The following is a 16,714-nucleotide window of genomic DNA, read 5'->3' on the forward strand; positions in this document are numbered from 1 at the left end:
GTGTTATTACTCTAAATTAAATGTTTTTTGAGATACAGGACACACAAACTTGTATCCCCTTTATGCAAATTTTCGATAATCAAGGGCCATAACTCTGGTCTAACTGACAGAAATCCGGAACAATGGAAAGGGATTTCATCTTTTGCCCTAAGTGCCTCTGACAAAGTTTGTGAACATTTATTAAGCACTTCAATATAAGTTATTAAAGCTCTATTTTTTTTTGCTGTGGCAGCCAGAAAATATGTAACAATAAGAGCAAATTTTCAGCTCCTGTGAATATCCATTAGGTTGATCATGAGAACGAGCCATTTCAAGTTGTTTTTTTCCTATTTTTATCTATAGGGGTCAAGCATAACCGTTGAGCCAATTAGTTAGATGACCATACAAAGATGCTTACACACTAAAATCATCTGGTACAGGAGAAGAAGCTGTTTAGATTATACTATTTTTAACTCTATGGTGGACCATAAAAAGTGTTAAAGATAACTATCTGAATCAAACTGAGACAGGATCTTACAAGAATACTACTGGTAAAGTTTGGGGACGACCCTGATCAAATGGTTTGTGAAAAAAACTTGTAAAATGTATTTCTATTTTTAGCTTAGGCAGCGGCCCCTGAACAGGGCCAAGTCGAACATATAATTTTAACAAAATTGAGAAAAGACCATACAAGAACACTACAGACCTAGCTAGTCTGTTTAAGATCTATCAAGTGGTTCATGAGAAACATTTGTTTAAGGTTTTTCTAGCTTTAGCTCTGGCAGCCCTCACATGCAATTGAACCATTTGAAAATATATGCAAGAGGTCTTAAGTCAATGCCAGGATGCTGCTGACAAAATTAGGTGTTATTATGACCAGTAGTTTCAGAGCAGAAGATGTTTAAGCAAAACTGTTGCCATCGGACGATGGGCTCGGATTAATTTTCAGTTTGCATCAGATTTTAAAATACTCCTTACAAATAAATATGAATCATGAAAATAAACAAATTTTTAATAATACATACCCCATGAGAAAATGCTCATCTGATATTATACACCGAATAGTAAATCACGAAATGTTGTCAATATAAAATCCATTTCATTAAATCCATTAAACAGCTACTGCTACTGATCACAATCACATAATTGCCCTACTTTTTTCATTCTGCCATTGTATTAACTGGCCCTATTTTTTACTCTGGTAATTTAATATGTTGAAGAGCACTGTAAATTCATTATGCCACCAATTAAAGTACTTTATAAATAAATATATTCAACTTTTTTCTTTTAACAGCTTCTCAATACCTTGATTCAGCATTTAAAAAAAACGTTCTATATTACTATACACTAAAACCTCCTTTACACATCATAAATTTTCATTAAAATGGCACAAAGTCAATATAATTCATTTTTATTCAAAGTAAAACCACTTTCAAAGACAGACGATTACAAGTTTTGAACAATTAATCCTTTCTTTATACTATAATCACAACACCAAGATTATAATAAACAAAAACTGGCATAAAAAACCATTTTCAAAACAGACGATTATCATATTTGTTAAACGTAATCCATTTTTTCATACTGAATAAATTCAAGTATTATACTTTGTATGAAAAAAATCCATTTTTGATATGCTTTATACGAAACACAACATTCAAAACAGAAGTTGAAACGGCCTGACCTACTTAATGCCTCATTCTAAGAAGTAGCAGTAGCGGAGATTATGGAGTAGACACATAAACAGGTACTGTTCTCTAACAGTTCTACTGATAAGCAAAAAGTTGCAAGATAAACAATGTGTTCTCTGTGCAAGCCAGCTCTAGACTGGCTCGTAGAAACTTGATTATAGACAATTACTATGTTCCTTGATGAAGCAATTAAAGTAGCCTATGATAACCAAATTACTCTGTATGGGAAATGGCAATTAAACAATTCTCCTGCTTAAAGTGACTAACCCACACATTTTAGGCAAAAAATAATTTCCATCAAAAATCCATAAAAACTTGAGTACTCAGAAAGTCACATATAAGTGGTACAAAGTTATTGAAATAAAGATTTTTCTAATCATTCAAGTAACAACAAGAGGGTCATGATGATCCTAAATTGCTCACCTGTTAAACTTGACCATGGAATCATCAAGATAAACAATTTCTGACCAAGTTTCATGAAGATAGGGTCATAAATGTGGCCTCTACAGTGTTAACGAGCTTTTCCTTTGATTTGAGCAGGTGACCTAGTTTTTAACCTCACATGACCCAGTTTCGAACATGGCCTAGAATCTCTGATTGGATCTGACAGCTTCATCATGGAATCCAAGATCAATTGTTGTTAAAGATATTTTGCAAGTTTGTATCAAATCAAATCATAAATGAATTTAAGTCTCTATAAATGGCTGCAAAAGACAAAATAGCAAATTTTGGCCCTTTAATGGGCCATAACTCTGGCACCCAGTGTTCGAAAGGAACTGAGATATTATGCCAATACAAGTTGTGTGCAAGTTTGATTAAAATCGATTGCAAAATGTGGTCTCTATCGTGTTCACAAGCCAAAATAGCAAATTTTGACCCTTTAAGGGGCCATAACTCTGAAACCCATGATGGGATCTGGCCAGTTTTCGAAAGGAACTGAGATATAAGGCAAATATAAGTTGTGTGAAAGTTTGATTAACAAGAGCACCGCCTTGCGGGTGCTGACGCTCATCTGATTTTTTTTTGTATAATAGAAATATTGTCCTACCCATGATTTTCTAAGTCTAAAAAGGGCCATCATTCTTGCAAAAAGCAGGACAGAGTTATGTTTCTTGATGTACAGTGTCCACTTATGATTGTGAAAAACTGTTGCAAGTTTTAAAGCAATAGCTTTGATAGTTTATGAGAAAAGTTGCCTTAAACATAATACTCAACCAAGAAAATGATTTTCTAAGTCCAAAAGGGGCAATAATTATTGCAAAAAGCAGGATGGAGTTATGTTGCTTGTTGTACAGGGTCAGCTTATGATGGTGAACAAGTGTTGCAAGTTTCAAAGCAATGGCTTTGATAGTTTAAGAGAAAAAGTTGACCTAAACATAAAACTTAACCAAGAAATCTGATATTTTCTAAGTCCAAAAGGGGCCATAAATCTTGCAAAAAGCAGGATGGAGTTATGTTTCTTGCTGTACAGGGTCAGCTTATGATGGTGAACAAGTGTTGCAAGTTTCAAAGCAATAGCTTTGATAGTTTAGGACAAAAGCTGACCTAAACATAAAACTTAACCAAGAAAACTGATTTTCTAAGTCCAAAAGGGGCAATAATTCTTGCAAAAAGCAAGATGGAGTTATGTTTCTTGATGTACAGGGTCTGATTATGATGGTGAACAAGTATTCCAAGTTTCAAAGCAATAGCTTTGATAGTTTAGGAGAAAAGTTGACCTAAACATAAAACTTAACCAAGAAATCTGATATTTTCTAAGTACAAAAGGGGCCATAAATCTTGCAAAAAGCAAGATGGAGTTATGTTTCTTGCTATACAGGGTCAGCTTATGATGGTGAACAAGTCTTCCAAGTTTCAAAGCAATAGCTTTGATAGTTTAGGAGAAAAGCTGACCTAAACATAAAACTTAACCAGGCAACGCCGACGCCGACGCCGACAACCGCTCAAGTGATGACAATAACTCATCATTTTTTTTCAAAAAATCAGATGAGCTAAAAATGATTGCAAAATGTGGTCTCTATTGTGCTCAGAAGAAATTGTGGACAGACAATGAACGACAGGTGATCACAAAAGCTCGCCTTGTCGCTACTGCCTAATCATTTAGTGATTCAAAGTGGTTTGGGTGAGTGGTTCCTGTAGTGATTTAAAGTGATTTGGGTGAGTGGTTCCTGTAGTGATTCAAAGTGTTTTGGGTGAGTGGTTCCTGTAGTGATTCAAAGTGGTTTGGGTGAGTGGTTCCTGTAGTGATTTAAAGTGGTTTGGGTGAGTGGTTCCTGTAGTGATTCAAAGTGTTTTGGGTGAGTGGTTCCTGTAGTGATTCAAAGTGGTTTGGGTGAGTGGTTCCTGTAGTGATTTAAAGTGGTTTGGGTGAGTGGTTCTGAGTAATTCAAGGGCCATAATTCAAAAGTGCCTGGGCCGATTTGGCTAATTATCAAACTTGGTCGAGGACTTATTGGCAAACACATTTTGTTAAAGTTTGGTGAAGAAATGTTCTTTTTATTTTCCCTCACTATATACTTGTTATATTATATACATTCTATGCTAAACATGGTGGATTATGAACATGCTGAAAAATTTCACCCAAACTGTGGATGAGTACAGCTTTAAGTGTTTGACTTCCATGGCAGTCACTTCCAATGGTACATGCCAGTATCCATTTAACTGTCATCGCAGTTTAAAGGAATCTGTTCATGTGTTTCAGCTTGGGCTTTTCATCCTTTACATAACAAAATTTAATGCAGATGCTCCACCACTTCCCAATCGAATGTAATTTCTAAGCATTTATATTTCACCACTAATGAATTCAAGTAATGAAATAATTTCCAACTGGGACTTAGCTACCGGATTTTAGCCTTTGTAACTGACATCTACTACAGAAGTACTAAAGCCCTGTTTCAGTGTAATGCCCCTTACCCAAAATGGACACTTACTGTGCCCAATTTTGAAAGGCCAAGGCTTCTGAATTTTCTGATTTTGGTCAGGAAATAAATTCATGATTTATTTATACTATTTTACTCAGTCATTATATATGTTAAAGGAATCAATGGCCGCAAAAAGGGGCTAAGTACCCCTTTTTGGGAGAAATGAAGGCAGGACCTTATAATGATTCAGTACAGTTAGATGATAAAGATCCATCATAAGAATAAGTTGTTTAAAGATTAGTGCTAGCAGGCTCAAAAAAGAGGTCATATGTGCCATCTGAAGAAACTTGTGAGAGAACCTTACAATTATACTACAGACCAAGTTTGATGAAGATCCATCAAGCAATACATCAAACAAAGTCACTTAAAGGTTTTTCTATTTTTAGCTCTAGCGGACCCTAACAGAGCGGACCCTAACAGGGATCAAGTGCCTCCACTTGGAAAAAATTCAGAGAGTACCTTACAATGATGCTACAGACCAAGTCTGATGAAGATCTATGAAGCCATTCATACGAGGAAATTGTTTAAATGTTGTTTTTTTTCTATTTTTAGTTCTAAGGGCCCCTAAAAGAGGCTAAGTATTCTACATTTTAACAAAGGTCTGATGAATATCCATGCAGCAGTTTCTGAGAAGAAATTATGTAAAGGTGGTCAATCACATTTCAGCAACCTTTCATGACATTTTTTTCAGATTTTTTTAAGGAACAAAAAGACCAATTACATAGAGTTAGAACTCAGTTGGAAATATATATTTAATCACTTTTTCTTTCAAATTTCGTAATTACCTCCCTTTAATACTAAAGTGTTTAAAAAGAGGTATATTTCTTTTTAAAATTCAATATAACTTTTAGTTTTACATTTGCATTCGATAAATACTGGGATATTTCAACTACCTGAACAAAAGTTCTAAAACAGCATGCAGTTTCAGTATTCATCTGTTTTCAATCTACCATGGTTGCACGATCGAGATAGACAATGGGAGGTAATAATAAATTTACAAGCTAACGTTTAAATTTCCTAAATTCATTTTGCCAAAATATGTAGGTGTCAATGCGAAATTTCACAACTTTAATACAATAGTGCTTAATATTTATATTAGTCCTTGGGCGAAATATGTTTATTCAATTTATACTTATGCTATAAACGCTATCTTGGTTTGGCAACCAGGAAAGGAAAATCAAATTTTAAAAATACTCCCAGTGAAAATCTAATGTACATTTTTTGTATTATGCATTAACCTTTAGCCTGTAAATTTTTAAAATGGATTGGTCCATCACTCAATTTGAAAGCACTACCATTTATCATTTGAAGGGGTGTTAAATTCTCTTAAAAGCGAACAGTGCAGACCGTGATCAGCCTGCATGGATGTGCAGCTGGCTGGTCTTGGTCTTCCAGCACTGGGCCAAGTTGTTAGAAACTTTAACAGGCGATTAAGCTAACAGTTGATCAACTTTTCGAGTTACATTTCGACATTTTAAAGACTTATTAAAACAAATTATAATTTAAGAATCGTCAACACTAAAACGTCTTTACAGTAAAATTAAAACATCATACTAGCAGTTCCCATCATGCCTAGTATTTTGAATCAAAATTTAACAGGCGGTTAGTTTAATAGCTGATTAAAGTTTCGAACAACTGGGCCCTGGTCGCAAAGGCAGAATTACTTGCCGCCAGCAGGCTAAAGGTTAAAAACTTGTCGAAGACAAGTTAGTGTGAAATGATCAGCTGCTTCAGTTTTGAACAAATCTATTTGTTGACCAAAATCTGATTAACCACCTTTAAAGGTAATTAATGTAAAGTCTTTTGCTATTTTTAGCTCTGGTGGCCCCTAAGCATAACTTTGAGAGAAGTCCATGCCAGGATGTTTGGTGTAATTCTAACCAATAGTTCAGAGGGGAAGAAGTTTAGTTAAGGGTTAGAATTACGCTTTGAGAAACAAAAATCAAACAACACCAAATCATAGAAGGAAAGAGTTGTTTAACATGAAAATTGAACAGCATGTAAAACATGTATATTACTTTACGAACAAGTGTCAGTATACTGATATAAACATTGAATTCCAGAAAAGGACTGCCTAAAGGGGCCCCACTTCCTAACAGTCAAACGCCTTTATAAACTCACCATTTTCAAAGAACTGTTATACATGTTCGTTTTGATGCATTTGCAATAGCGTGCGAGTGGTGAAATTTCGCATAACATTGGTGGAACACAGTTTTCAGGAACTGTTTATCTTTATTTCTTTAGAAATGGCATTCATTATCAAAGAGAGACAAACTTTCCTGAATATTTTAAGTACAAATGGCATTCATTTTCAAAGGGAGACAACTTTTTCCGAATATTTTAAGTATCCTTCTATGATCTGGTGTTGTTTGATTTTTGTTTCTCAAAGCTTAATTCTAACCTTTAACAAATGTTGACACAGGACGACGTACCATTCACCTACACTAATCAGTTTATTTTTTCATACAGAACCTACATTTTCAAGGTCAGTTGTTTTTTTTAATCTTAAAACTATAAACTAACATCATTTTCACAATTTATAGTCAATGATGTAACTATGTAACTACAGTTTTTCATCTTGTATCAGGTATGTAAGACATCTCTCATCTTTACTGTTCCCCACCAAGTTGTGAACTTTTGTACACATGAATTACAGAGTCATTTCCTTGTAAAAATGTTAATGAGATATTGGTCAGTTGGTCACTAGGTAAGTACACAACATAGGAAATAAATGTCACAATAATTTGTTTGACATAGTCTTTCTATATAACACACAAAAAAAAAAGAAAAAATGTAGAAAGTACACCATGAAAGAGGGAAAGGGAGTCATCATTAGTGGAAGAAGCACAGGGGCTGGCATCCACTGCATTTTGGGTAAAACCGTCAAATTATATGATTAACAATTAAAGCTTTAATAAAATTACTGTTGCTGTTAGTATAATGAATAATATATAGTACAGTTTAACAATGATTCCACTAGCAAGGCCTATCACTGCCTGTTCAACATTAATTTTGTTCAGTAACTGCCGAACTTCAAAAACAACACCAATATAGACAGAATATTCAATTCTGCAGTAGCATCTGTACAAAAAATTACGATCAATAAACTTATCCCAGTTAAACCCCACCCACTCCCATTAATTCTCCAACTGCGTACTGACAGTTATGTAAGATTTCTAGGCATTTTTCTCTCATTTAAAATACATTAAAGCATTCTGAATTTATGAAATGAATTAAAACTAATTGGAAAACTTTTTGGGTTTTTTGCTCATTAATAAATCAGGCCTTTAGAAATATACCTGGAGCAGAATCTATACATTTTGGCGAGGTATCAACTGAGCTTGATGTAACATTTGTCTGCAAGTTGAAGAAGCATAATTTCACTGCGATTTTTTACAGATTTTCACTTGGCTATCTGAAGAAACAAGTCCTTTCATGATAAAACGTATAATCAGGTATTTTTACGTGCTGCTAATTTTTGCTGATTTTTTAATTTTTATGTCTCCATCATTCTGTAAACAAGAGATGTCCGTAAAACAGCACTCTCGACTTTTCTCATTGCTTGACTCTAAATTAAAGCTAAGATTGCCAGTAAAAACGTTATAAAACTTTAACCAAAAAGTTCTAAGTTAAAAAGGGGCATAACCCTGTCAAAATTCAAATCAGAGTTATGAGGATTGTTTCTCCTGGTGTAGACTTTGATAGTTATTAATATTGTTTTAAGTTTCAAGTCAAAAGCTTTGATAATAACAGAGATATTTAACTTTATCAAAAAACTTTAACAAAAAAAACCCAGAGTTATGGGGTTGTTTCTCCTGGTGTAGATTTTGATAGTAAATAACTATTTCAAGTTTCAAGTAAATAGCTTTGGTAGTGACAGAGATATTTGACTTTGTCAAAAACTTTAACCAACGGCGACACCGACCCCTGACAAGTGCAGTTTTTAAGCTAAAAATAGAAGTAGTTGAACCTTTACCCTGCTTAATTTCTAACATGCACTGATCCATCATTCAATTTGGGCAATACCATTTATTATTAATGCAAAGGGGTGTTTGCTGAAAATTTACTAACTTAAAGAAGCAAACACAGTGCAGACGCTGATATATGTGTACGTGAGGCTGATCTTAGTCAGCACTGGTTCTTGCACAGATGTCTGCACTAGCTGCAAAGGCAGAATCACTTGCAGCCAGCAGGCTAAAGGTTAAAATCAAAATTAATGAAGTACTTTTACCCACAGTCCTTTCAGAGCAATACAAACAAGAGCTGTCACATGAGACAGCGTGCTCGACTATTTCAATGCTGGGTAGGGAAACTGGGCACATCTGAGGAAACTGGAGTTGTCATTGGAGGGTTTAATGACTCCAAGATATTGCACAATAGCTTGAGTCTGTGTCAAAAATATTAAGTAACAAGAGCTGTCCATTGACAGCGCGTTCGACTATTCTCAGTGCTTGATAGTATAATATAAGCTATGAGTAAAACTTTAACATTACAATAAGCATATTCTAAGTCGAAAAGGGGCCATAATTCAGTCAAAATGCTTGATAGAGTTGCCTCCTCCTTTTTACAGACTGGGGTCATGATGGTAAACAAGTATGCAAAATATGAAAGCAATATCTCAATAGACTTTGAAAATATTTGGGGTGGTACACAAACTTTAACATTACAATAAGCATATTCTAAGTCGAAAAGGGACCATAATTCAGTCAAAATGCATGCTAGAGTTGCCTCCTCCTTTTTACAGACTGGGGTCATGATGGTAAACAAGTATGCAAAATATGAAAGCAATATCTCAATGGACTTTGAAAATATTTGGGGTGGTACGCAAACTTTAACATTTGTGTGACGCTTAGACGCCGACGCCGGGGCGAGTAGGATTATTTTTTAGCTCCCCTATTCTTCGAATAGTCGAGCTAATAAGAGAGGTAAAAATAAACATAAAGTATCAAAACACCACATAAATATAATTCTAAGCAAAAAGGGGGCATAATTCATAAAATATTGGTGCAAGAGTAATGCACCTTGTGTCATATGATGTGGGTGATGATGTGGAACAACTACTTCCAGTTTGAATCAAATGCATTTAGTAACTGAGATATAGTAAAAATGAATTAAAATTAACCTTAAATTCTTAGTAAAGGGGGCAAAATTCATGAAAAATTGGTGTCAGATTTATGCACCTTGTGTCATATGATGTGGGTGATGATGCTGAACAATTATTTTAAGTTTGAATCAAATCCATTCAGTAATAAAAGAGATATAGTGAAAATGCATCAAAATTAACTTTAAATTCTAAGTAAAGGGGGCATAATTCATGAAAAATTGGTGCCAGAGTTTATGCACCTTGTGTCATATGATGTGGGTGATGATGTTGAACAATTATTTAAAGTTTGAATCAAATCCATTCAGTAATAACAGAGATTAAGTGCATCATAACTTTAACCTGAAAATCTAAGCGAAAAGGGGGGATAAATCATGAAATATTGGTTCCAGAGTTATGGCCCTTATGTCAGATGATGTGGGTGATGATGAGGAATAACTATTTTAAGTTTGAATCAAATTCATCAAGTAATAACAGAGATAAGAAGAAAAAAGAGAAAGTGTAAAAAAAAACTTTAACCAAGGTGGGGACGCGGAAGGACGCCGACGCTGGGTCGAGTAGGATAGCTCTCCTTATACTTCAATAGTTGAGATAAAAAACATTGCCAGTCTGCAGTAAAAGCATTAATGCCTGTGGAAAACTATTTTTTGTGGCTTCTTGAAATTAAATCTCAAAGAACAAATAAAGTTCCAATTTATTCCATCCTTAAAATTTGAAATTAGCACACTTCTTTCCTACAAAACAGTCGCTCTGGCTTAAACCAGAAAATCATGCTCACGAATTTAAATGATCTTACGGCAACTATGTAAAAATTTAGGTAATCTGGTACATGTGCACTGTAAGGATTGTAGCAATGGAAGATTGTAAAATTGTTTCCTGTAGGGAGGAAGACAAGAGCTCACTTGAAACTTTGAAATAAAAACAAATAAATGATACAAACATACTGGTATCTTAAAGGCCTGTAATGTCTTTTTGAAAAATAAGCTGCACAAATAAAACATTTTTTTGAGAAATCATTTAATTTCTAGCCAATCTCCTTCAAAACATTGTGTTTTTTGACAACAAGACCTCATGAAAGGGAAAGGAATTATTGGACTTAAATTCTGTGAAACAATGCAACCACTAAATCCACAAAAATTAGTCCCCTGGAAAAAAAGACTTAAACAAGAGGGCCATAATGGCCCTATATCGCTCACCTGTTATCATTGCACTTAAGGACAAGAAGGTCAAAAAATCATAATTAAGATCAATCAAAAGAATCATGAGAAAATATAGTTGAAATTTTCTTAAAGGTACAGATATGTCAAAATACACCTAAAAATTGGGGGTATCATCCGCGTTGTACCACAGAAAAGTGTCTTGGTTTTTCCCTATGGCTTATAATAAAAAAGTTATGAAATAAGCTATTTATATTAACATAAAAGGGAAGTAATTCAAAAAAATTATTGTAAGTGTACAAAAGAAGGATCTGCCAAATAATAAAAACTAGAGCTATCACTAAAGGTGATGAATGTACCCCCCGCATGCTCTGACACAGTACATTGCAATTTGACGCACACAAGATTGCATAATTATGTGGACTGTATGTATATAGACTGTATGTATACAGTATAGTAACAAAAAACAAAGTCCCATAACTATGCAGAATATTTATCAAAAAGAATGTAACATGCACCATGCACAACTAGGGTTGGTACTGATCACTTGTGTGAAGTTTCATTAAATTGTGTGTAAGGGTTTGGTAGATTAGGCACGCACAAGATTGCATATGCAGACTGTATGTACATAGTATGTTAACAAGAAACAAAGTCCCATAACTCTGCAATTTTTGTCGCTGAAAGAACCTAACATGCCCCATGCATAACTACTGTTGTTACTGATCACTTGTGTGAAGTTTCATTAAATTGTGTCAAGGGGATGAGGAGAGATGGTGCGCACAAGATTGTGTCTATGTATATAGTATAGTAACAAAAAAGCAAAGTCCCATAACTCTGCAAATTTTTTTTCTGAAAGAACCTAACATGCCCCATGCACAACTACTGTTGTTACTGATCACTTGTGTGAAGTTTCATTAAATTGTGTCAAGGGGATGAGGAGAGATGGTGCGCACAAGATTGTGTCTATGTATATAGTATAGTAACAAAAAAACAAAGTCCCATAACTCTGCAATTTTTTTTTCTAAAAGAACCTAACATGCCCCATGCACAACTACTGTTGGTACTGATCACTTGTGTGAAGTTTCATTAAATTGTGTCAAGGGGATGAGGAGAGATGGTGCGCACAAGATTGTGTCTATGTATATAGTATAGTAACAAAAAAAACAAAGTCCCATAACTCTGCAAATTTTTTTTCTAAAAGAACCTAACATGCCCCATGCACAACTACTGTTGGTACTGATCACTTGTGTGAAGTTTCATTAAATTCTGTCAAGGGGATAATGAGAGATTGTGCGCACAAGATTGCGTCTAAGGACAGACGGCCAGACGGACAGACAGACAGACAACCTGAAACCAGTATACCCCCCTTACAACTTTGTTGTCGGGGGGTACAACAAGAGCACTGCAATGCAACGCAGAGCAATATACACACAAAACAAAGTCATATGACCTTTGACCCCTAAGCATGACCTTGACCTTGAAGTGAGTCATCCGAAACATGCACTCTGCACATCATTTTGATGAGGTGAACATTTGTGTCAGGTTTCTTTGAAATCCTTCAAGGGGTTCAAGAGTTACAGAGCGGAAGGGAAATTGCTAACCGACAGACAGACAGACAGACAGACGGACACCGAGGCGATAACATAACACATCCCTTCGAGCATATAAAAAGGAATGGAGATCTTATGGTGATACAAGTTGTGTGCAAGTTTGGTTAAAATCAAATCATAAATGAAGCTGCTATTATGCAGACAAGGTCAAAATAGCTAATTCTGGCCCTTTCAGGGGCCATAACTCTAACCCAAATTATGGGATCTGGCCAGTTCAAGAAAGGAACCAAGATCTTATGGTGACACAAGTTTTGTGCAAGTTTGATTAAATTCAAATCATAAATGAAGCTGCTATTGTGCAGACAAGGTCAAAATTGCTAATTCTGGCCCTATCAGGGGCCATAACTCTGAAAGACATAATGGAATCTGGCTGGTTCAAGAAAGGAACCAAGATCTTATGGTGACACAAGTTTTGTGCAAGTTTGGTTAAAATCAAATCATAAATGAAGCTGCTATTGTGCAGACAAGGTCAAAATAGCTAATTTTGGCCCTTTCAGGGGCCATAACTCTGGAACCCATAATGGAATCTGGCCAGTTCAAAAAGGAACCAAGATCTTATAGTGATACAAGTTGTATGCAAGTTTAGTTAAAATAAAATCATAAATGAAACCACTATCGTGCAGACAAGAAATTGTGGACGGACGACGGACAGACGACGGACGAAGAGCACAAAAGCTCACCCTGCCACTATGTGACAGATGAGCTAAAAAGAATGCAAATTACATTATAATAAACAATTATGCATATTAACAATTAAATTCAAGACTTAAAAGTCCAGCCTAAGGTGCTCACAGTACCTCAAGTTTCAAAATAGTCACTATTGCAAGCTGGATAGAGTCCCTAAAATGGACTTTTCACAGGTTGTAAATTGATCTTATACCAGGTTAAAACAACACCATTATATACCAGATCATAGAAATGGATTCTGTAAGAAGTGGCAATGTTCACTACTTCATAAAATCTATACATTACCGAAATTGTATTACAAGGGAAAATACTCAATCTTATACAGTTCTCTCATTAAAAACTTAACTCCCTTACACAGTCCAGTTATGCATTGGCCATCATAATATTATCCTTTGCAATACTCAAAGTTACTTGTTAAAAAGCTAAATCTGATTTAAGTTAAAGTAGCTTGCCTTGCAGTAACAGTAAACTTTTGCGACATGTCCAGTTCCATCAAGTTTGGCAGAGAATGTCATATAATAAAGTGAGAGAAAATAAGTATATTATACACAGCTCTGCCAACCAAGGCAATATATGCCTGAATGAATATATCAGAGGAGGATGGAGGTGTGGGAGAGTATATCAGGGTATGTGTGTGCAGTGGTGGTGACGGATACTAAAGGTTAACTAATGATGGGAGGAATGTTGCAGTGACAGGATACAAAAGGGCAAAAAAATGAGAAATAAAAAATCTTTGAAACTAAATGCATTTTTCTCTTTTTGTTTTTTTTGAGTGTGTGGAGGGGGAGGAGTAACTGGGCGGGTGGGGTAGGTCACAGTAATACAGATTCAAAATATAATAGGCAGATTTGACCTTGCTGTAACCTTGAACTCTGACCCATCACCCTGGTCATGCATTCTGCACATCATCACATTGCCACCTACCTATACATCAAGTATAAAGCCAATAAGTGGTAAATGACAACTGTTATGCTCTGGACCAGAAATATGACAGACAAATTTGACCTTTGATCTCAAAACTGTGACCTTGACCTTTGACCTACAGAGCTGGTTCAAAAGCTCTTCACATCGTCTCATCTCCACCTACCTACATGCTACGTTTGAACTCAATACTTTACATGTTTATTTAGTTATGCTCCAGACACAATTTATCATTTTAAGCTCAGTTTATAACTCTGACCTATGACCTACTGAGCTGGTTAAAGTGCTCTGCCGACTGTCTCATCGCCATCTTCCTAACTGGAAAAAATCTGGAAGAGGACCTTATAATAATGCTCCAGATTTAGTATGATGAAGGATCATCAAGCAGTTCATGAGTTGTTACAAGGGTTTTTCTATTTTTAGCTCTAGCATCTTCGTTTGAAAAATTTGGGAGATGACCTTATGATGATGATACAGACAAAGTTTGATGAAGATCCATCCACCGGTTCATAAGAAAAAATTGTTAAAGATATTTATATTTTCAGCTCTAGTGGCCTCTAAAAGGGGCCAACAGATCCAAATGAACAAGCTAATGGGTGTCCATATCATAATGCAACAGACCAAGTTTAATCAAGATCCATCCAGCAGCTCATGAGAAAAAGTCAATCAAAGGTATTTCTACACAAGAGGGTCATTGACCCTTAAGCGCTAAGATTAATTTGAACAGTCTTTGTAGAAGGTCACACATGGACAATTTGTGTGAAATTATTTTAGAATCGGGCCAGGAGGTTTCTACTAAATACATATAGCGAAAAGTGACCATGCCCCCTGTCATCCATGTTTTTGACGAATCGAATAATTTGAACACTCTTGGTAGAGGGTCATACAAGGACCATTTGCCTAAAATCATCAACTGACTATCCTACCTGAGAAACTGTCAAAAAACAAATCAAAAGGTAGGTCAACTAACTATCCTAACTGAGAAACTGTCAAAAGACAAATCAAAAGGTAGATCAACTGACTATCCTACCTGAGATACTGTCAATCAAACAAATAAATAAACATTTATCATTATGGTACCAATAAAACTTACATAATTCTGAAAGACTATTTTTAACTGGAATAATGACAAGCTTTGAATTTTTTTTATAAAGATATTTATGTAAATACTTCTCCATTTCTTGGTTCTGGCCCAAACCAACATTTTTTTTTCTCCCACCTACAACTGTTCAACTATTGCAAACAGGTGCAAAACTATAATACATTTTAAACATTGCTTCATCACTTCTAGTAATAAATATATTATCATTGTGTACAAAAGAGTAAGGTGAAAAGCGATATAACATCAATAGAATATTACCTTCCGAAACTCTCTTCATTTTGAAGGCTGTCCAAAATAATTTACTGATTAAATTCCAACATTTTCTATTCTCCCTGCAGAATGCAACATTGTGATCAAACAAGAGCCCACTTCCTCCGAAACATCATAAAACACCTGTTTGCTATAATTTTTTTTTTCATCCAGCACTTTATCAAAAGACATACAAAAACAAAGATTTATTCTAAGATCTTCACAGAACAGTTTGCAGTGCAATCAAAGCTTAAATCTAAAGCCATAAATACCAAATCTGAAAACTGGCATGCATTTTTTTATCCTTCTGTGGGTTTTCACAATTTTTTTCTATAAATTGATGACTTATTTAACTTTTAGCATACAAAACACGCTTACAAGCTGATAACCAGCAGTACAATCGGGCAAAAGCGTACAAATCAATAGGACTAAGTCTTGAGCACTTCTAAATATAGCTCGCCATCGCACAGTAGAATTTATTGTATTATAGGCTAGCAGTATCCGTCAAGAAATTGTCAATAATCCCTTACTATATTTAGAGTCAGCTACAGCTGTGTTACTGCCTCGCAGGAATTGTGTTACTAAATATAGCAAATCTTGTTACAGACCTATAGTGCTTCATATGGGTCAAGCTGCAAGCTCATTTTAGGTTGGAATTATATTCTCCAATGTAATAATGAATAAAAACCAAACCTGTGCATGCCCACCTTGTAACAACTCAACCCAGAAATGAAGTGATGCTTTCAATATCAATGAATATTCTTAATTACGATATGTGTGCATTTCAATTATTTACAGTCGCTACAGTTTAAGTAAAGGCTAATTCTCCAGAAAGGTGATTTTAGGTAATAGAACAAGAGAGATGTACTGTAGAAACACATACAAAATCCAAAGGCTTTCCTGGTTCTTTCAAAATAGCGGGTGTAAAGCACCCATATAATTTTAGTTAGAGGATAACGGTACTAAGTAATAATCTGAACAAATGGCCCATTTTTCAAACTATGTGTAGCTTTGAAATTCATTTATTCCCATTCTATCTTGGTTTTGCAAAAGGGAGGTAATCATCATTTTATAAACTTTTAATGAAGAACTGAAATAAATTCTAACAAATCCATTACATGACCAAATCTGACTGGCCACCATAACATACCAGTGCCAGGTTACACCATCAATATTACCCAAGTCAGCTTTAATGGACAGGCACCTAGGTTAAACCACCATTTTTTTCTAAGCCCAATGGACAGCTAAAATTTAACATCTAACAAGGGGTTTCAACTTTAACTACTTCACAGTGAA

Source organism: Mercenaria mercenaria, chromosome 11, assembly GCF_021730395.1.
Source record: "Mercenaria mercenaria strain notata chromosome 11, MADL_Memer_1, whole genome shotgun sequence".
Classification (NCBI taxonomy): Eukaryota; Metazoa; Mollusca; class Bivalvia; order Venerida; family Veneridae; genus Mercenaria; species Mercenaria mercenaria.